Source organism: Rattus norvegicus, chromosome 7 (genome assembly GCF_036323735.1).
Source record: "Rattus norvegicus strain BN/NHsdMcwi chromosome 7, GRCr8, whole genome shotgun sequence".
NCBI classification, from domain to species: domain Eukaryota; kingdom Metazoa; phylum Chordata; class Mammalia; order Rodentia; family Muridae; genus Rattus; species Rattus norvegicus.
In genome coordinates this window covers 30,821,266-30,839,213 of record NC_086025.1, presented here as the reverse complement: position 1 = coordinate 30,839,213, position 17,948 = coordinate 30,821,266, and the positions used below count along the sequence as shown (strand labels likewise).

Sequence of the window (17,948 nt, the reverse complement as noted above, 5' to 3'; positions counted from 1 at the left end):
GGGTCCTTTCCCTCTTGTGTATCCCAGCTGGACTGGCCACTGTCTCTGGTCCGTGTTCATACTCGCTTTGTGTCACCTTCATGAATTAGCACATGCCACAACATGCCCCAACTTTCCTGACCCTTCCACACTTCAAATTATAGGTTATCGCCCCCAGTTTTAGTCTTCTAATATAAGGAGCCTCGGGGTGGCTGATAGGACTCCTCGTGACCTAGACGCAACTGGCCAGTCAGCACGCACTGCTTCTAGTCCTTCACTGAGCAGGACCTCTCTGACCTCTGCATCAGGATCCCCGTTCTTAACACCCACTGCTTCCTCTGCCTAGAGAAACCGTCGTGGGGCTAAGCCCTGAATATCTCCCCAGAAGCCTCCCCTTACTTCCAAATGCTAAGTTAGATGCCTTTCTCATCTGTGCTTACAACACGTAAACATATCCCACCACAGTACTATTTTGAATATGAACCATGTAGGCGTGCACGTTCACACGTGTGCAGGTAGACATGTGCATGTGGGCGTACATGCTTGTAGAGGCCTGAGGTCGAAGCCGAGTGTCTTCCGTGATTGTTCACCCTCTCTTCAGACAGGGCCTCTCCCTGGCCCTGAGCTCGCTGACTCGGTTGGCCTCGTTAGCAGGCGTGTTCCCGAGATTCTGTGACTCTGCCTTCCAGGTGCCGGGACTGCAAACAGGCTGTCGTGCCGTGCCCACCCGGGGCTTTATGAACCTTCCAAACTTGGGTCCAAGGCTTGCTCAATAATACAGCTTCATTACCCCAGTCAACACCCCAGCTACATGACTTGCCATCCATCATAGCTCCTGCTACTTGGTAAACAATAGGAAGGTGGGGACATAACTTCACTGCTCAAAGCTGTTATAGGTGACTTTCTTTCTCGCATACACCCTCATGCTTTCATGAGCACTTTTAAATTTGGACAAATAATAGATCTCCGTGGGAAGTATTCTAGTGAATAGCATTTTCTAGAAGCAAATCTAGACTTATGTCCAGTTTCTCTGTCCTGGGCTCTCTCTTTTATTCTTACCGGCCAACTCAATAATTATTCTTTACCAACATCTGAATGCCCGGGAGCAATCTTCAGTACATTCGCAGAAAGATCGATAGGTTCACTAAATAGACTGAAAAAGATGTGTAATATCGAATTCATAAAGTGGCAGGATATAAAGAAAAAATAAATCAAGAGAATGCTGGCGGACACAAGACTAATAAGTAAAATATAAATCTCCCACAGCCGGCTTTCCCAAAGGCATAAGCAGTTCCTGCTAATTTGAAGAAAGTGCTTCACACAAGAAAGACTTTGGGTTTCAAGGCCAGTGCCCTGGATTCAGAGTAGAAGCTAGATCGGGAAGGCCTGTGAGACAGGATTCTCTGTCCCACCCCTGCCTTTCATTGGGGACTCTGGGCAAGTTACATGTCCTCCTGAATCAGTGCTTCGCCTAAAGGAGAGAGTAGGGTAATTGAGATAGTCTCTCTTCATTTCTATTCATTCTCCTTCCTTCCTTCTTTCCTGGCGACAGAAACTGATTTTAAGCCAGGAATAGTAATGTCCCTTGAAAACATTCCACTTGACCCATCTTTATAGTCAGGTATCCAAGGAGACATGAGCAGACCTGTTGGGTGAATCTCACTGAAGCATGAGGCGACTTCAGTCTCTTCCCCACGGGCTAGCATAGAGAGGAGATGGCTTGACTATTTTCAGACTCTAAAACCAGGAAGGATCAGAGGGCCTGCAGAGAAAAGAGGTAACAGAGCCTGCAACCCTTAGGAGCTTAGCTTGGCCTACTTCAAAGCTCCCACCCTCAGGGAAACACCCTCCTATGCCACATTGTCCTGAAAGGCTTCCAAGGAAAGACTCTTCGTTATTTAGGCCAACTCAGCGTCTTTCAGGACAGGGTCCTGGTTTTTTCCTAAGGAACACGACATCCCCCTCTTTGACCCTTGACACATGAGCCCCACAATAAGTGCCTTGCTGGCAGCGTGCAGGAATTCACGAAAGCCAGAGCCCCTCAGAGAAGCTGTGATAATTCACAACAAGGAAAAGAGGTCATTTCTCAAGACTTCTAAATTGGCAAGGACCATGAAGAACACTGTTTACCCAATGAACCAAGGTGTGCCTGGAGCAAAACATGGAGGGTTGCTGCCGAGGACTCGGAAGATTCCTTCAACCAAAGTACAGGTCTTAAGTCCCCGAGTCAGAGCTCCAAAGACTTCCGCTCTGAGAACAGCCCTGCCCCACTCCAGATTCTCAAACTGCCTAAGCTAAGGCCTCCTTGGCTACTCACTCAAATTAAATACCCACCCGACTGATTGAAATGTGCCAGCCTTCTGATCTATACAGAGAGCTACCATCCCCATTGGTGTTGGTGAACAGCAGCCTTCTAAAACCCAGCTATTTGTGTTGCCCTGACCGGGGGGGGGGGCATTAAATATCTTATTATGCAAATTAGGTGCTAGGGATACAGATGAAATGGCATGAACCTCATTAACATGGTGTCCATTAGTTTAGACGATGTGACCGTACACGCCGTGCGCTGGATCTTATTTTTCTAATATCTATAAAGGAAGACAGCATGCGGAAATAAACGGCCAGCACACAGCACAGCAGACAGAGTCGCCCACGCTGCTATCATTTTCTGGGAGTCTATCACGTGCCAGCGTTAGGAGGGTAGCCATAGGTATTATTTTGTGTGGTTCTCATTAGGAGAACTCTGTTGTGCAACAATGGAATGTCACCTTGTTAAAACAAGCTAGACGCCTGGAAAATTAAAATATGTACATCCCGTACCACAGAATGCTCTGAGACCATCATAAAACCCACCGGGGTAGATCAGTCAGTGCTGGTGTGGGGACAAGAATGAGCATGGAGTGGAAGAAGAAAGGGACTGGAGCTCTCTTTGAAGTACGGGGCTCGTATTAGAAACAAGAAACAGAGTGGCGACGCGCGCTACCAGCGGATGCGCAGGAGAAAGCTCAGAAGGAAAGACAATCGTTAAAACCCCACAGTCTGGGATAAGAGGGGGGAACATTTTTCCCTGTAATTTTGCAAAGTGAAAATGGCCGAGGGTTGTCACAGGGTTTGGGACATATACCTGAAGCTTCCGGGTTCACAGCTTGCACGTGAAGGGGTACTGTCCATTGCTGTTTAAACGCCCTCGTCTTCTCTCTTCTCTACATCCAGTTCCACCTTAAAACGACATCCTGAGGCGCTGTGGGGTGAGCCCTGGTTTTGGATGCGTTTGCAGAAATACATCTGTAAGAGTTTTGAAAGCTTTGCTGTAGCTCACTTTCCATTTATGCTCCCTGCCCTCTCCTTTCTCGGGCTCTGTTCAACAGGTACACCCGTACACCCACATTATGGGGGTGGTAGACCGAGGACGGGAGGGAAGAAGAGAGGAGAAGAGGCTCAGTGTCTTCCCTGACAGGATTAGAAAGAAGCACCTTGCTACCCTTACTCCCTCAGGGTCCAATGGGTCAGTAGTTTCCATTCTCATAGAAGAGCTAACCTAAAAGCACTTCGTTAACACCAGTCGCTACTTTGAAAGTATTGGGTGTGTGTGTGTGTGTGTGTGTGTGTGTGTGTGTGCGCGTGTGCGTGCGTGCGTACATGTGTGTGCGTGTGTGTGTGTGTGTGTGTGTGTGTAGGGAAGAATTTGATGTTGGGATATCTTCAACCATTTCTCTATATTCTATAACTACTCTTGGTGCTGGGAACCTAATTTAGACCCCCTGGAAGAGCAGTGAGTGCTTAACTCTAGGCATGCCACCTTAACTTTTTGAGACAAGGTCTCTCACTGGGACTAAAGGTTGGCTTTGGCTAGACTGGCTTGGAACCAACCCCCTAGGATCTGTCTGTCTCTGCTGTGCCCCATCCTGACTGGGGCTATAGACAGGTTGCATGGAACCCTGCTGGGGTGCTGAGCTCTAAACCGGAAGTCCTCATGGCTTTGCAGCCAGTACTTTCCCACTGAGCTCTCTCTCCAGCCCATTGGAGACAACTGAGGGTTCCTAACCCTTCGGCATCCTAAAGGCTTCTGCATCTGCGCATGAGGAGGCTCACAGGCAGAAGGTGCCTTCCGTATACAGGGCACGTCCTCCCGGCTGCTCTCTCCTCGCATGAGTAACAGCAGACTGGGGAATTACAAACTGACAGTTTTGTTTTCTCCACGCTGATAAAGGGCAGCAAATTATGAATTTGCCCTGAGTGCTCAGTGCACTGTTTTAAGTTGGTTTGTTGGCATTTTTTCTCCCAGGGGCAGAAACCAGGCGTGGGGAAAAGATACTTGGAAACTTCTTTAGGGAAAAGCCTAGTGTGTTTGTGGGTATAACTCTATCTGATCTCTTACATAAATAAACCCCAAGCAATGGCACCAATTAAAAGTCTTTTTAAAGTCAGCTCTACGAACAGCGACGCCCTGAAACCGAAGTCCCTGTGTTGGAATAACCCTGAGAGGCTCCGTATGTGGGGTATTTGTTATTCCCGGGGACGAAAAGGGTTTTACAGGCAAGCTGCAGTTTGTCACAGCTCCCTGGGGCCATTACTGTCCCTGTCTTGCAAATGGACAGAGGTTTGCTGAGATGGAGAAGACTGCTGAAAGCCAGAGGGCTGGTATGTGGTAGAATCGAGACGGAAGCCTAGCCCTGACGAGCGTCAAGGCACGCTCTGTGAGTGTACGAAGGAGAGGTTGAGGCAGGGACGTTCTACACCCAGAAGGGATCTTTTTATGACTCCAGATCCAGGCTCCGCTCTCCTGGCTCTCTCATGAACAAACCCACTTGCGTCATTTCGCCGGTCTAAGACGGATTCTATGCTCCTTTGAGATGCCACACTGCCCTAGACCATCTCATAGCTCTCACAATGATGCGCGGAGAAACTTCACAGGCATAGGGAAGTCAGAAGACGAGGAATGTAAGTCACAGGGTGCACCAGGGGTACGTGATGTTGACTTTGCAGAGGGAAAAACAAACAAACAAGCCTGCAGACTGTATTAACTGGCAGCCGGTTTCCAATATATTTGTACTTATGACCTCTAGTGGGCGCTGATAAATCCGGGGTCAACTCTGGGTCATCCCCATAGTGCACTTAGCACTCTCCTCCTGACACACCTGAATCCCGAGACACCATTCTTTCCCACACTGTCCTCTGTATCTCAGTCTGTCCCCTCCCACTCTCCTCAGCTCCTAGAGGGCCAAGCACTGAGGCTCCAGCCGCTTCCCTACACTGCACTGACTCTCTTAGATTACTTTGCGCATCTCCAAGCCAGAACCGGACACTCAGCTGCATGCACAGCAGTGCTACTGAGGCAGCCAAGGGACCACCTGCGGCCTACCATACTTCCACACTCCCGCTGACAAGACTAACACCAGCTCTGCCTGCCCCGAAAAGCCATTTCAGTTAGTGGGCATGTGGTCTTCCTTGGATGTTCAAGGCCAAGAGGAATTTTAATTCCCACTAGAACAAGAGTTTAAATAAAGTCCTTCTCTGTCGTCCTCGATCATCTCTCTGATCTCTTTCCAGTCTCTCTCCCCTAGGCCACATGCTTGTGGCCAGTGTCCCTTCTGCACACAATGCTTCTGGAGCTTGGCATGCACTCTCCCTGGGCTCACTCGATCCCCTCTTTCAACAACTGTCCAAAGGCTTCCCGTGAGGCCCTTGCAGCCAGCCTCTTAAAACACCTTATTGGCCTCTCCTTTATTTTGCTCCACAAAATATCACTCATCTACCAGATTTATGTGGTTCTTTGCTGCTCCTATCCCCAGATTAGGATGTAAACTGCAAGCAGGTTTACAAAGAGCTTTCAGTCACGTTCACTGAGGCATCGACGATGCACGCAGTGAAGTGTTTGGAACAGAGTAGGCATCTCTTTGGGGGAAAAATGATTTAATCTACAGGCACACAGACATAGCTGGGCACCCCGAGGCACACACGGTCAGTAGCGACGAGAGGAGACGGTGCGCCATCTGTCTCATACACTAGTCTTCCCCTCTTATCTTAAAACAGCGGTCATTTTTGACTTAAGATTAAGTGTAATTTGTGTTGCGTTTAGACTCCATGCTGCCAGACCACCAAGAGGACACTGGGTATCTTCCAAAATAGTTCATAAACTAGACTCAGTGTGTTGTTTTAATATGTAGAATCTCCTTTTGTAACGCGTGGATTACCCTTCTCATGCTGGGAAACTAATCTACCGTCAGGATTTCCGTGACAACAGGACGCCATCTTTGCATGTCAATAATCAGTACTACCTGATGTTCCAAGGCCCACTGCACTCTCTGGCTTCTCTTTTTATTTTGTTCTGGTTTTTCAGCGTTGCGATCTTTCTTTTTTACCTGCTACGACCCTGTCTCAGCAAAAGGCAGTAACCAAGAACATTAGTATAGCGAATGACCCGAGGCAGTCAGCTTACACAGACGGAAGGTTGTTTGGACTCAGAGTTTCTGAGACTTCGGTTTATGGGCCACTGGCACTGCTGCTTTGGGGGCTGTGTGGAAAGAGGACCCTGATGTCAGAGAGCACACACTGGAACAAAGCAGCATACCTCACAGTGGTCAGGAAACCATAGGGAAAAGAAGACCAAGATGCAGGGTCCCGTTACCCTTTACAAGGTTATCCCACAGTAGCTAGAAGGTCCCCCGGAAAGTCCCACCCCTTCAAGTCTCTACCCCTTCTCTACAGCAGCAAGCTGAGGACCAGTGAGCCTGTAACGTAAACTTTTGTGGGGTTTCTCAGATCGAGCCATAAGCAGCTAAGTTCAACTTTCCAGAGCTAAGCCTAAGTCCCAGCCTGTGAGTATCCTGCCCAGTTACTTCCAAGTGGGCGAGAGAGTCATCAGCAAGATGACTTGGCATCTTGAAGAGGACTCAGCTTCAGTCCCAGCACCCACTCTGGGTGGCTCAGAATGAGCAGGGAACTGGACACCCTCTGGGCTGCGCATGCGCTTGCGCATGCATGGTATACATACACAAGCTCTCTCTCTCTCTCTCTCTCTCTCTCTCACACACACACACACACACACACACACACACACACACACACACACACATTCAGAGGTATTTGGGGCAGGAACGTCAACATCTGTACTTTTAAAAGACAACACTTGGCACATTCTACACAGTCCGAATCTTAGATCAAATGTTTCCCTCACAGAAAGGTCTTCATTGAGCACCAACCCAAAGGCATCCCTAGTCACAACTTTACTGACCGATTAAAGTAACTTGGGAAGACACGGTTTCTTTTATCCTATACCACAATTCATCCTTGAGGGAAGCCAGAGCTAGAACTCAAACAGAAACCATGACAGTCCTTCTCCTCACTGACTCTTGGTTGTGTCAAACTGACCGTTAAAAACTAACCAAGACACTCGGAACTCTATTTCATTTTCTCCACACATTTACTACTACCTGAAATTACCCTGTGCACTTACTTTGGTCTATCTCTGTAAACTCGAATACAAACCCATCGTAAAACCTCAAACGTTGTCTTGGCCATTTGTCTCCAAAGCCAAGAGCAGCGTCTGCCCTATAGCAATTCCTAGCAAGTTGAGTATAAGAAAATACACGTGTTAAGTGAATGTCGGCCCATTCATCAACATAATGTAAGGGGTGTCTCGGTGTTGGATACAAATCAAGGCCGATAGAAGGCTAGGGAAAAGTGCACTGCTTTGAGTAAGGTTACCAGCAGTGGTTTCTGAGGAGAGAGAAATAAGATGACCCCAGCAGTGAGAGTGAAGCTGATAGTGTCCTTGAGGGAATCAGGCACAAGCAGAAGGGGAGTGAATGGACACTATGAACAGACATGCCCGTGATGGTTTATATATGCTTGGCCCAGAGAGTGGCACTATTAGAAGGTGTGGCCCTGTTGGAGTAGGTGTGTCACTGTGTGTGTGGCTATAAGACCCTCATCCTAGCTGTCTGGAAGCCAGTATTCTGCTAGCAGCCTTCAGATGAAGATGTAGAACTCTCAGCTCCTCCTGTGCCATGCCTGCCTGGATGCTGCTACACTTCCTGCCTTGATGATAATGGACTGAACCTCTGAACCTGTAAGCCAGCCCCAATTAAATGCTGTCCTTCTAAGAGTTGCATTGGTCATGGTGTCTGTTCACAGCAGTAAAACTCTAAGACTCTGTCCTTTTTGGATCCTAGCACTTGGATAAAACCTGACCACACCGAGTGAAACAAAGTTTCTCTCAATCCAGATCATTACAACAGCACCAAAAGCGCCCTGTCCTCCCTTCTCTGGCCCTTTTGTTCTGATTCCTGTTGCAGCCGGTCCAGCATTTCTGTAAGCTTTCCACTTTAGGTGTCTCTTCCCCTCCTCTGATCCCTGGGAAGAAAAGGACTTCAAAAAGAAACCAGAAAGGAAGAGAACTTTGGCTGCTGCTTCGATGCCCATCACTGGGAAAAGCAAATGTCCTTCAAGCACAGACATTTTCTGTAAGTGAAAACTATTGGGCCTTAGCGAAAGCAATTAAAGAACAGACCGGTAAATAGTCTGTGTTCTTGATCTGGAAGACTCCACATTGTCAAGTGTTCGAACCACCCACAGATTCAATATAATGCATATCAAAATGCCAATGACTTAAACAGACCAAAACAAGGCTTAAAGCACATAGAACCACAAGAGATACCTGCCTAGACCCCCTAAATATCACCTTAACTGAGGTGGGAAGAGTCATCCTGAATATGGGTGGGACCATTGCACGGTCTCAGATCAAATACAGAGAAGAGAGGAAGCTGGACACAAGCATTCATTGCTCTCTACTCCCTGGCTACAGATGCTGTGTGACCAGACGTCTCAAGTTCTTGTCATCTCGATGTCCCCCACCATTATGGATGGACATAAATTATGAATGGAAATAAACCCTTTCTGAAGGGGCTTTTGCCGGAGGCTGCGTCACTGAAGGAAGAAAAGCCACTGACACAACAACACAACAGTCTTGAGCAGGAGCAAACTGGAGAAACCATGCTTCCTGCTTTCACATTATATGGCAAAGGCACAGGAATTAAAATAGCGCCACACACGGTGGTGCGAGCGGCTGGCCTAGACCTCAAGCTGAAGCACGATCAACACAGGTTTGAAGCCAGCCTGGGCTCCGTAGACATTATCTCAAAGCCAACCAGCAAACAAAAGTTACAAGAATGAGTAGACAAAAGGAATGAAGATAAAGGAAATATAAAGGAACAAAAACAGAGAGACTAGAGAAGAGGAAATCATGCTTACATGTACAGAGAAATAATTTTTGGATAAAGAGGTCCAACACAGATAACAGGGGAAAGGTATCTCTATAATAAATGGGAGATGAACTGGATATTCGGATGGGGAAAAAAGTGAAACTAGACCCTTTCCTTTCTTGCCTTCTTTCTTTCCTTCCTTTCTTCCTTCCTTCCTTCCTTCCTTCCTTCCTTCCTTCCTTCCGTTCTCCCTCCCTGCCTTCCTCCCTCCCTCCTTCGCTCCCTCCTCCCTCCCCACTGTCTCCCTCCCTCCAGGGTCTCTCTTCATAGCCCTGGCTCTCCTGGAGTTTACTATGTAGACCAGGCTGGCCTCATACTCACAGAGAACTGGAACCATCCTAGAACACTGGTGGGTGCCGGGGTGGGCAATGATGGGTGCCGGGGTGGGCAATGGGACCCTTCCTTCTAAAATTTTGTCATGTGTTTTGACGGTGCCTCTTGATTGGCTGACCCAGATGCTTACTTCGGTTTGAGTTCCCCTAACATCTACTGGGAAATTTTAAAAAATAAATCCCCCATGTTTTCCCCTCTTGGAGACAGACATTTAAGAAGGTCACTGGCCAGCCACAGAGATAACAGAACAGAAACTTCAGTGACCACAAAAAACAAGAACACACAGTGACAGATATCAGTTAGCAAGGTCACAACAATAAGCATCATCAACAACAACAACATCCCAAGAAATCTCCAAATAGTGGGAAAGTAAGATTTCTAGAGTCACCATATAAGAGTACTAAGAATGTCAGGTGTCAGACCCTCCTGGGACCCGGCAGTGTTTAATCCCTGCTTAGCCTTGCTGATGCATGTGGAAGCCTTTTGTTCCTAATAAGGAATGCCCTGATCTTTCTGTTTGGCCTGGGCAGTACACCTGGGTGGTACACCTCGGTGGTACACCTGGGCAGTACACCTGGGTGATACACCTGGGTGGGTATGCTGGGGGGAGGGGGTGTAACACTGTTGAGTCGGTTCCTGTTTTTTGTTCCTGGGGGCGTAAACCTGTTTTTCCACTATGCTTCCTGGAATTCTCCACCCAGTAAACTTGGGGTATATATTCTGTGAACTTCAGTAAAAGCTTTGGCACTCTCATAACACAATGACCCAAGTATGTGTTTTTTCTTAAACCTCGCAGGCCTACGCCCGGTTCTCGGTGGTTCTCGGTACCGTGGCGGCGCATGCGCCGACAATCAGGTTTTCAGTTAAAAAAAAATGCTGACTCCTGCTATAGGGAGATATGGTCATTTATAGAGGGAAAAAAAAGCAACCTAGAAAGTGCAACCATCGACCAGATGTTAAATCAACATCTGTGGGAGTGGCCTCCTTACCTGCAGTTTCTCTTAAAGTATAATTTCAGTTACCTGTAGTTAATTGCTGTCTGGAAATATTAAATATAGAATACCAAAAATAAGGAGTCGGTTTATAATTGTAAATGGAATATCTGAATAGGAATTCTGAATCGAATACTAGAATCTTTCCTCACTTGCCCCACCCTGTCTAAGACACAAGTCATTCATCCCTTTGTGCAAAGTATCCACATTGTTTGCACTGCCTGTCCCTAGCTCTTCAGTTATGTCAGCCCTCAGTCGGACTCTTGCAGTGCAGTGCAGTGATCTATGCTAAGTCAGAAGGGTACACAGCTGAGTGGGATCTGTGCTTCCAGACTCTGCTAGGGGTCTGGTTAGTTAAAGGTAGCTATCGGAGAACTGAAGGAGACCTGGAACACGGGGCTAAACTTAACGAGAATATCGATCAGACAGAAATTCCTGCTAAGCACAATGACTAAAATGGAAGGCCGCCCTGCACAGGCAGGAGACAGAGCATGCAGCTTGGAAAAGACTGTACAAGTGATCCAATTTAAGAAGCAGAAAGACAAAAGAATGGAGAAAAGTAGACAAAACCAGTATGTGCATGAGGAAACCTACAAGAGGCCAAAGGGAGATTTGAAGACAAAAATGTCAAAAACGTACCTAGATTTGATGTACACGGACACGTACCCAAAGGGAAAGAAAAGCTGAATGCCTTTATTCCCAACACTCGAGAGGCAGAGGCAGGCAGACCTCTGAGACAGCCTGGTCTACAGAGTGAGTTCTAGGATAGCCAGGGCTACAAAAGAAACCTCTGCGTGAACTCCAACTCCAAGTAGGATAAATCCAAACCAGAAAAATTTGAAATCAAAAGAGAAGTGGCTATTTATGTGCAAAGAATCCTCAGTAAGATTAATGGTTGACTTCTTGTAGAAACCATGCAGGGTAGAAACCTGAAAGAGAATTCTTAAAAAGTTAAGCAAGAATTCTGCATCTGGAAAAACCAACCCTTTAATAAAAGGAAAGACAGGCAAGGCAGATGACACACACCTTCGATCCAGAGCTTGGGGAGTAGGGGCAGGGGGATCTTGGTGAGTTTGGGGCCAGCCTGGTCCACATAGTGAGTCCCAGGTCAGCTGGAACTACAGAGTAAGAAGTTGTCTTACTTTCTTTCTTTAAGGAAGAAAGAAGGGGTGAGAGAAAGAGAAGAGCATCAGACATTTCTATGTAAATAACATCTGAAAGGATTCATCACCACTACACACGCTTTCCAAGAAAAGATAGAGGCAGTACTTTATTTTAAAATGAGAAGCATCTAGAATAGCTCAAAGCTATAGGAAGAAAGAAGGGAGAGGAGCAGGAAGAGGAGGAAACGGAGGAGGAGGAGGAGGAGGAGGGCGGCAGTAGCAGCAGCAGCAGCAGCAGCAACAACAACAACAAAACCAGGATCCCTTTCAACAAGCATGAAATCTATGAAGCCTCTAGCCTGTGTCAGCAGCCATGTAGAGGAGGAGAAATGGATTGGGAATGTGTGGTACAGATGTGAAAGCCATTGACGATATTAATCTAATAAGTTTTTTTATGTTTTTCTTTCTTAGAAGTCTCATAGGTTTTCTTTCTATCTAAGATGCTAACGTTATGACAAATTGTGAAAGAAATAGGGTTTTGTTGTGGGGAAACCAAAGACTAGAATACCTCAAATGGCATCAACTTTATCTTAGCTGAGCTAGAAAATTAATAGTAGTAGTAGTAGTAGTAGTAGTAGTAGTAGTAGTAGTAGTAATAGTAGTACTATTAATGAGAGTAACAACAACAACAATGACAACAACAACTAGACCTTTCCCAAGGGAACCAAGATACAGAAGGGAACATTTCAGACAGACAAAAGAGTAAGAAAAAGAAGTTTTCCTTTCCTTTTCCTTCAGGGATAGCCCCTCCTTTGCTTAACAATATTTCTCAGTACTTTGGCTATCAAAGTCATTAGAGTTTATAAGTTATAAATGCAAAGTGCTCAGAATAGCTCATGTGCTTATGAAAACTCTAATATTAGCTTTAATAATATTATTATCATCATCAAAGGCACTCTGGGGCACAAGCCAAGTTCTACTGATGTCTACAGCAATAGAAATACATATAAAAAATTGAATCTTACAATCTAATTAATTAACCAATTTCTTATCTAGGACAAAGACAGTTTAACCAATATTTTTTGATTTGTGGGGCGGGGAGGGAAACTCTCCATCAAAGTAATAGTGCGATTAGTTGTGAAAATTCTCTCTTCTAAACCAGAATCAGAGTTTGTCTTTCTGTCGTTGCTATTGATACAGAATATCAGTATCAGAACATAAACCCCCATGTAAAAAAGCCATGCTTGGTGCCGTGCTCATAATAAATCATCATAGCATCATCATCATCATCACTGTCATCGTCGTCGTCATCATCATCATCATCATTGTCATCATTATCATTGTCATTATCATCATCATCATCACTGTCATCATCGTCATCATCATCATTGTCATCATCATCATTGTCATCATCATCATCATCATCATCATCATAGCATCATCACCATCATCACTGTCATCATCATCATCATCACTGTCATCATTGTCATCATCATCACTGTCATCATCATTGTCATCATCATCGTCATCATCATCATTGTCATCATCATCATCATCATCATCATAGCATCATCATCATCATTGTCATCATCATCATTGTCATCATCATCATCATCATCACTGTCATCATCGTCATCGCCATCCCTGGAGCTTGCTGGCTAGACCACCTAGCCTACCTGACAAACTTCAGGCCAACAAGACATCCTGACTCAAAGATTAAAAGGGGATTGGAGAGATGGCTCAGCAGTGCCCTTCAGAGGATCCAGATTTGGCTGGCTGCTCATGGCTGTCTGTAACTAGTTTCAGAGGACCCATCTGGCTTCCTCAAGCACTGTAAACACACAGTGCCCATACACACATGCGGTAAAACACACATACACATAAAATAAAGATAAATCTTTCCAAAAGATAAAGTGGACAGTGCCCAAGAAGCAGCATCGAAGTTGCCCTCTGACATCGACATGCATGTAAGCATACTCACACATGTGCACTTGCACACACAAACACACGCAGAGACACACACAACCCAGAACACTTGCACAGGCTGTGTGGCGGTGCACTGAAGTGTGGGGGAAGGGCGAGACCCCGAGGTTGTCTTGCACCTCAGTCTTCTCCGTAGGCCAGCGACACAGAAGCTAAAACCAGCTCAAAGGCTCCTGACAACATCCAGGGGTGACAGCTTTACCGCTATTTCAAACAAGATTTTGAAGTACTATGTTTGCTTCTGTGTTCAATCCACTCTGTGTGTCTAGACGACTTTCAAATTCTCTCCCTTCCCAGGATGACTTAGTTAAATTGCTGTCCTTGAGGCAGAAAGCAAGCCACTACCCTCCAAACCAGACATCCCGATTTTAGTCTTGGTTAAAACAAGTCATCCACCATCTTTTGTGCTTTGGTTTCTGCTGTTGGTTGTAGGCCCGGGTGCATACCTCACAGGGCTGTAATAATACTGAATTGGGTTAGGGGTGTGATTGACTCAGAACACCATCCAGACTGGGAGCAGCCAAGATATAGTTCTCAAAACAGAATCTCTGGACATTTCTTTTGGCCAATGATCTTATCTACAAGACTTCATTGGTTATGAAATAGCACCCACACCCCAGGCAGAGGTTTGACTCAGTGGTAGCAAACATGAGACCACAGGGCCCTGAGTCTGACCCTCAGACCCCTCCCCCCACACATACGCGCATACTCACACACACACAAATCACACATACATGCAAGCACGCATGCACGCACAATGTATCTGGACAGCGCATCACCTAAAGGAAGAGGCCGTTCCAGGACCCAGATGAGCTGTTAGCTCCAGACTCCCTAAGGTTCCAGATCTCTGTCCACCAACTAAAAGTGAGCCTATGTTTCTCTCCCAGAGAGATGGCTTGTGGCTACTCTTTCTCTGTTTGCCGCTAAAGCTGATCTCTCCAAGGAAGCATAGGACTGTGGTCAGGGCCTCATGTGAGCAAACCACTTTCCATGTCCCTGGTTGGATTCTTACCATGCACAATCCAAGCCTCTGATGTTGAAGGAGTCCTATCAGGACCTAATGTGTTAGGGCCCTATTTATCACAAGACGACTATCCTTCTAGTGGGGGCTTGCCTCTCTTGTGTTACAAGATGTACCCCACCCCTGAGCCTGCCCTGCAGAGGCATTTAAGGTGATCAAGGGACCCTGTGGGTACCCCTCACACAGTACTCAGTGAGAAGCCTACATCTTGGAGCAACTGTACCCCAGAGCCTGCACCCGAGAGCTCTGGGTAAACTTGTCAGTACTGGGCAACAGCCTAGTCACCCAAGAAGCAGGGCGTCTCCTATTGAAGCCATCAGACTTTAAAACTAGGATGCGAGAAACTATTTTCTGTGTCTTCAGGACTGACTTCAGGAATGTTAACTGTTAGAAGTGCTTTTCCCCTCCTTCTTTGATGGCATCTCTATGAGAGCATGGGGACCAAGGCTCCAAGGCCTTTGCATTCCAAGCACCAATCCCACAAACTGCCTAAAAAAAAAAAAAATCAATGGTTGATTCTATACACAAGTGGACTTCGTTTCATATCTACTGATGTCTAAAACGTTCAAACTAGGAATGGGCTTCTTGGCACTCGAGAGGCTGAGGCCAGTCTGGAAGACAAATGAGACCTCATCTAGCTCTTTTTCAAATTGAATATTTAAGAAATCGTGTGTGTGTGTGCGCGCGTGCGTGCGTGTGTGCGTGAGTGTGTGTGTGTGTGTGTGTGTGTGTGTGCATGATCAAAGAATAACTGAAAACCAACTATATTTCACACACCACCAAGGAGGTTAGGCCAATCTCAAGTGTAATGTAGCTTGTTGTGCCCTACTAGGAATGCTGGCCCAACCGCTAATGCTTGCCATCATGATGATGGAAGGTCTACTCTATTTCCCCACTGAAAAAACAAGAGTAAAGGCACAGCTAACAAACGCAATGCACTTCTGAGAGGGTTACGTGGTTAGCACAGGTGCCGAGCTCACAGTGGTCCCTTAAGAAATGTTAATTATCAATACTTTCTACTATTCTAACTGACACTCAGGTATATCAAATTAAATAAAAGCTCGCATGGTTAAGGTACCCAGAGAAGTATTCGTAGGAGTAAGATGCACATACGACCCACCTCCTGAACAGACAGCCTTGCCCTCTGACCTTGAGATGCCTTCTAGAAGCCATGGATAAATTCCCAATGTAACAGTAGTGCTTGCAAGTTGATTACTGGAATGACCCTTTAAAACAAAAATAGATATCTACCAAACCCTAAAGTGTTCGCCAGAAAGAACGAAGCCAGCGGCCTCGCTAGCATCTTCCTGAAGAACAAAACAAACCAATGGAAACCAGAGAGCAATTTTTACCTTCTCTTCAGGGCAGATGGTGTAGTTCTAGGTCTGTGAGATCCAGGCTACTTTTCGTGCACTTGGAGTCATGAGTCTGTGGAAGCTTCAGATGACACTGTTCCAGTTAAAAATAATCACCGAGAAACAAAAAGCAGAAGTATTTGCAAAATTGCTTCGTTCACACCGCCCAACCGTGGGTCTTTTCCTGTTTCTCAGATCACTAATCTTTCAGCTCAGCAATTCCCCAGTGGGTGCCCTGATGACCGTCTGTCCCCAGGATCCCTGGCAATGCAACGTGCTCCAGTCAAGCGATTGTGGGAAACAACCTTGTGCTTCCCACAAGAGAAGACACAACATCTACTCACATACAGAAGTGCCAGGGCCCCCTCCAGGCCTTCCTTAGAAACTCATCTAGTTTTGTTTACTCCATGATCGCAAGCTCACCACCACGGGCTCCGCGCCCAGACATTCCGTCCCATCTCCATGAATTCCACAAAAACAGAGATGGCCAGGGACCAAGAAAGGTTTCCCTGATGTTTTGAAAAATAGTTATTTTCTTTATCAAAGGAAGCAGGGAGTAATCAGGTTTAGGAAAACAGATCAGAGACGAGCCAATCAACATCCTAGCATGGAGGAAGGCGACCAAGAGTCCCCGATCCTAACTAAGGAGCTGTTGGTTTCTGACGATGATTTCTGAGGAGGGGGATACTGGTTTTTCTCAAGGATGTAGGCCCTGTTAGGTCAACTGCACTCCAGTGGATAACCTCATACCCCTGAATATATGGATCCCACAAATTGACTAAGTGGGTGATTTTTTAAAAAAAGGCACGAGTTGAGAGGGTATAGGAAGTTGGAGAGTCAATCTGGGAGGAGTTAATTCTCAAAAGATAGTTATTAAGCATTACTAACTCTGCCTGTAATCTCAGCACACAGGGCAGGGGCAGGGGCAGGGGGCAGGGGTAGGGGGCAGGGGCAGGGGCAGGGGCAGGGGGCAGGGGTAGGGGGCAGGGGCAGGGGCAGGGGCAGGGGGCAGGGGCGTCAGCGGGGGCAGAGGCAGGACTCTGAGTGTGAGACTGGCCTGGACTGTACAGTGAGCTCTCAGCCAGCCTGGGTTGAGTAAAACCCAAAGAAACAACAAAAAGAAATGTTAGTTCTTTATTGAGCTTTTTAAAGGGCTAACTGCAAACATGCTTTCATTGCATTCTGTGAGTGGTTAAAACTGACAAGGGTGAACTACCTGATGAGCCCTTCCCGGTGTCCTTGAGTGTGAGACTGTCCGTTGAGTCCAGACACTTTATAATCCCACTGAAGAAACTCCAGCAGCTATGAAACACCTCTACATAACCTAGCTGACGACACACCCCCATCATGACCACTCCAGACATGTTTGTTGGCCTTAGAAAGCAGCACCCAGAGGAAGACAAGCCTGAGTGAACTCTACATGACCCTGCAGCCTTTCGTTACCCCAGAGAGAGGAAGACAAGTTCCTCACAAGCCCTGCAAAAGGCCTGTGACTGGTGCACACAAACCCCTGCAGTACAATTCAAAACTTTTGTTGTTACTGTTGTTGTTTTAAAGACTTGTTTAATGTGTGTGAGTGTCTTGTTGACCTGTATGTGGGGGTGTTGTGTGAATCTAATGCCCACAGAGGCAAGAGGAGGGTGTAGGAGCCCTTGGAACTGTAGGTAGATATGGCTGTTATCTACCCTTGCTGCCCTGGGGTGTTACAGGATAAGCCCCCCATAAAAGACTTCTCTAGGTGGTCTTGCCTAAGCTGCTAACCTAAAGAGCGGCAGGAATACCACTGTGGCCATAGTAGGGCAACACCAGTGGCTTCAGGAGCTATAAGTCTCAAACTTGAGGTGCACCCAGGGGCTGTAACAGCAACAGGGGTTGTCTGCAGATGTGAATCGATGGTGATTCATGCTGATGATTGTAAC

At 46.6% G+C, this 17,948-nt stretch overlaps 1 protein-coding gene across 15 annotated transcripts in view; it reads right to left on the bottom strand.

The window, feature by feature from the left end:
• Tmcc3 (transmembrane and coiled-coil domain family 3) overlaps window positions 1-17,948 on the bottom strand; it is a 277,437-nt gene that overhangs the window by 219,675 nt on the left and 39,814 nt on the right. For 4 of the 15 annotated variants that reach the window (XM_063263449.1, XM_039079073.2, XM_063263447.1 and 1 more), the window contains exons 1-2: window positions 16,027-16,310; window positions 3,104-3,264 (exon numbers count right to left, since the gene is read on the bottom strand). The exons of 3 other annotated variants lie outside the window; for them this stretch is intronic. The gene's annotated coding sequence lies outside the window, so the exon portion shown is untranslated. Of the gene's footprint in view, window positions 1-3,103; window positions 3,265-16,026; window positions 16,315-17,948 lie in introns of those variants that run through there. 8 more of the 15 variants (XM_063263452.1, XM_063263450.1, XM_063263451.1 and 5 more) reach the window with 6 other exon arrangements.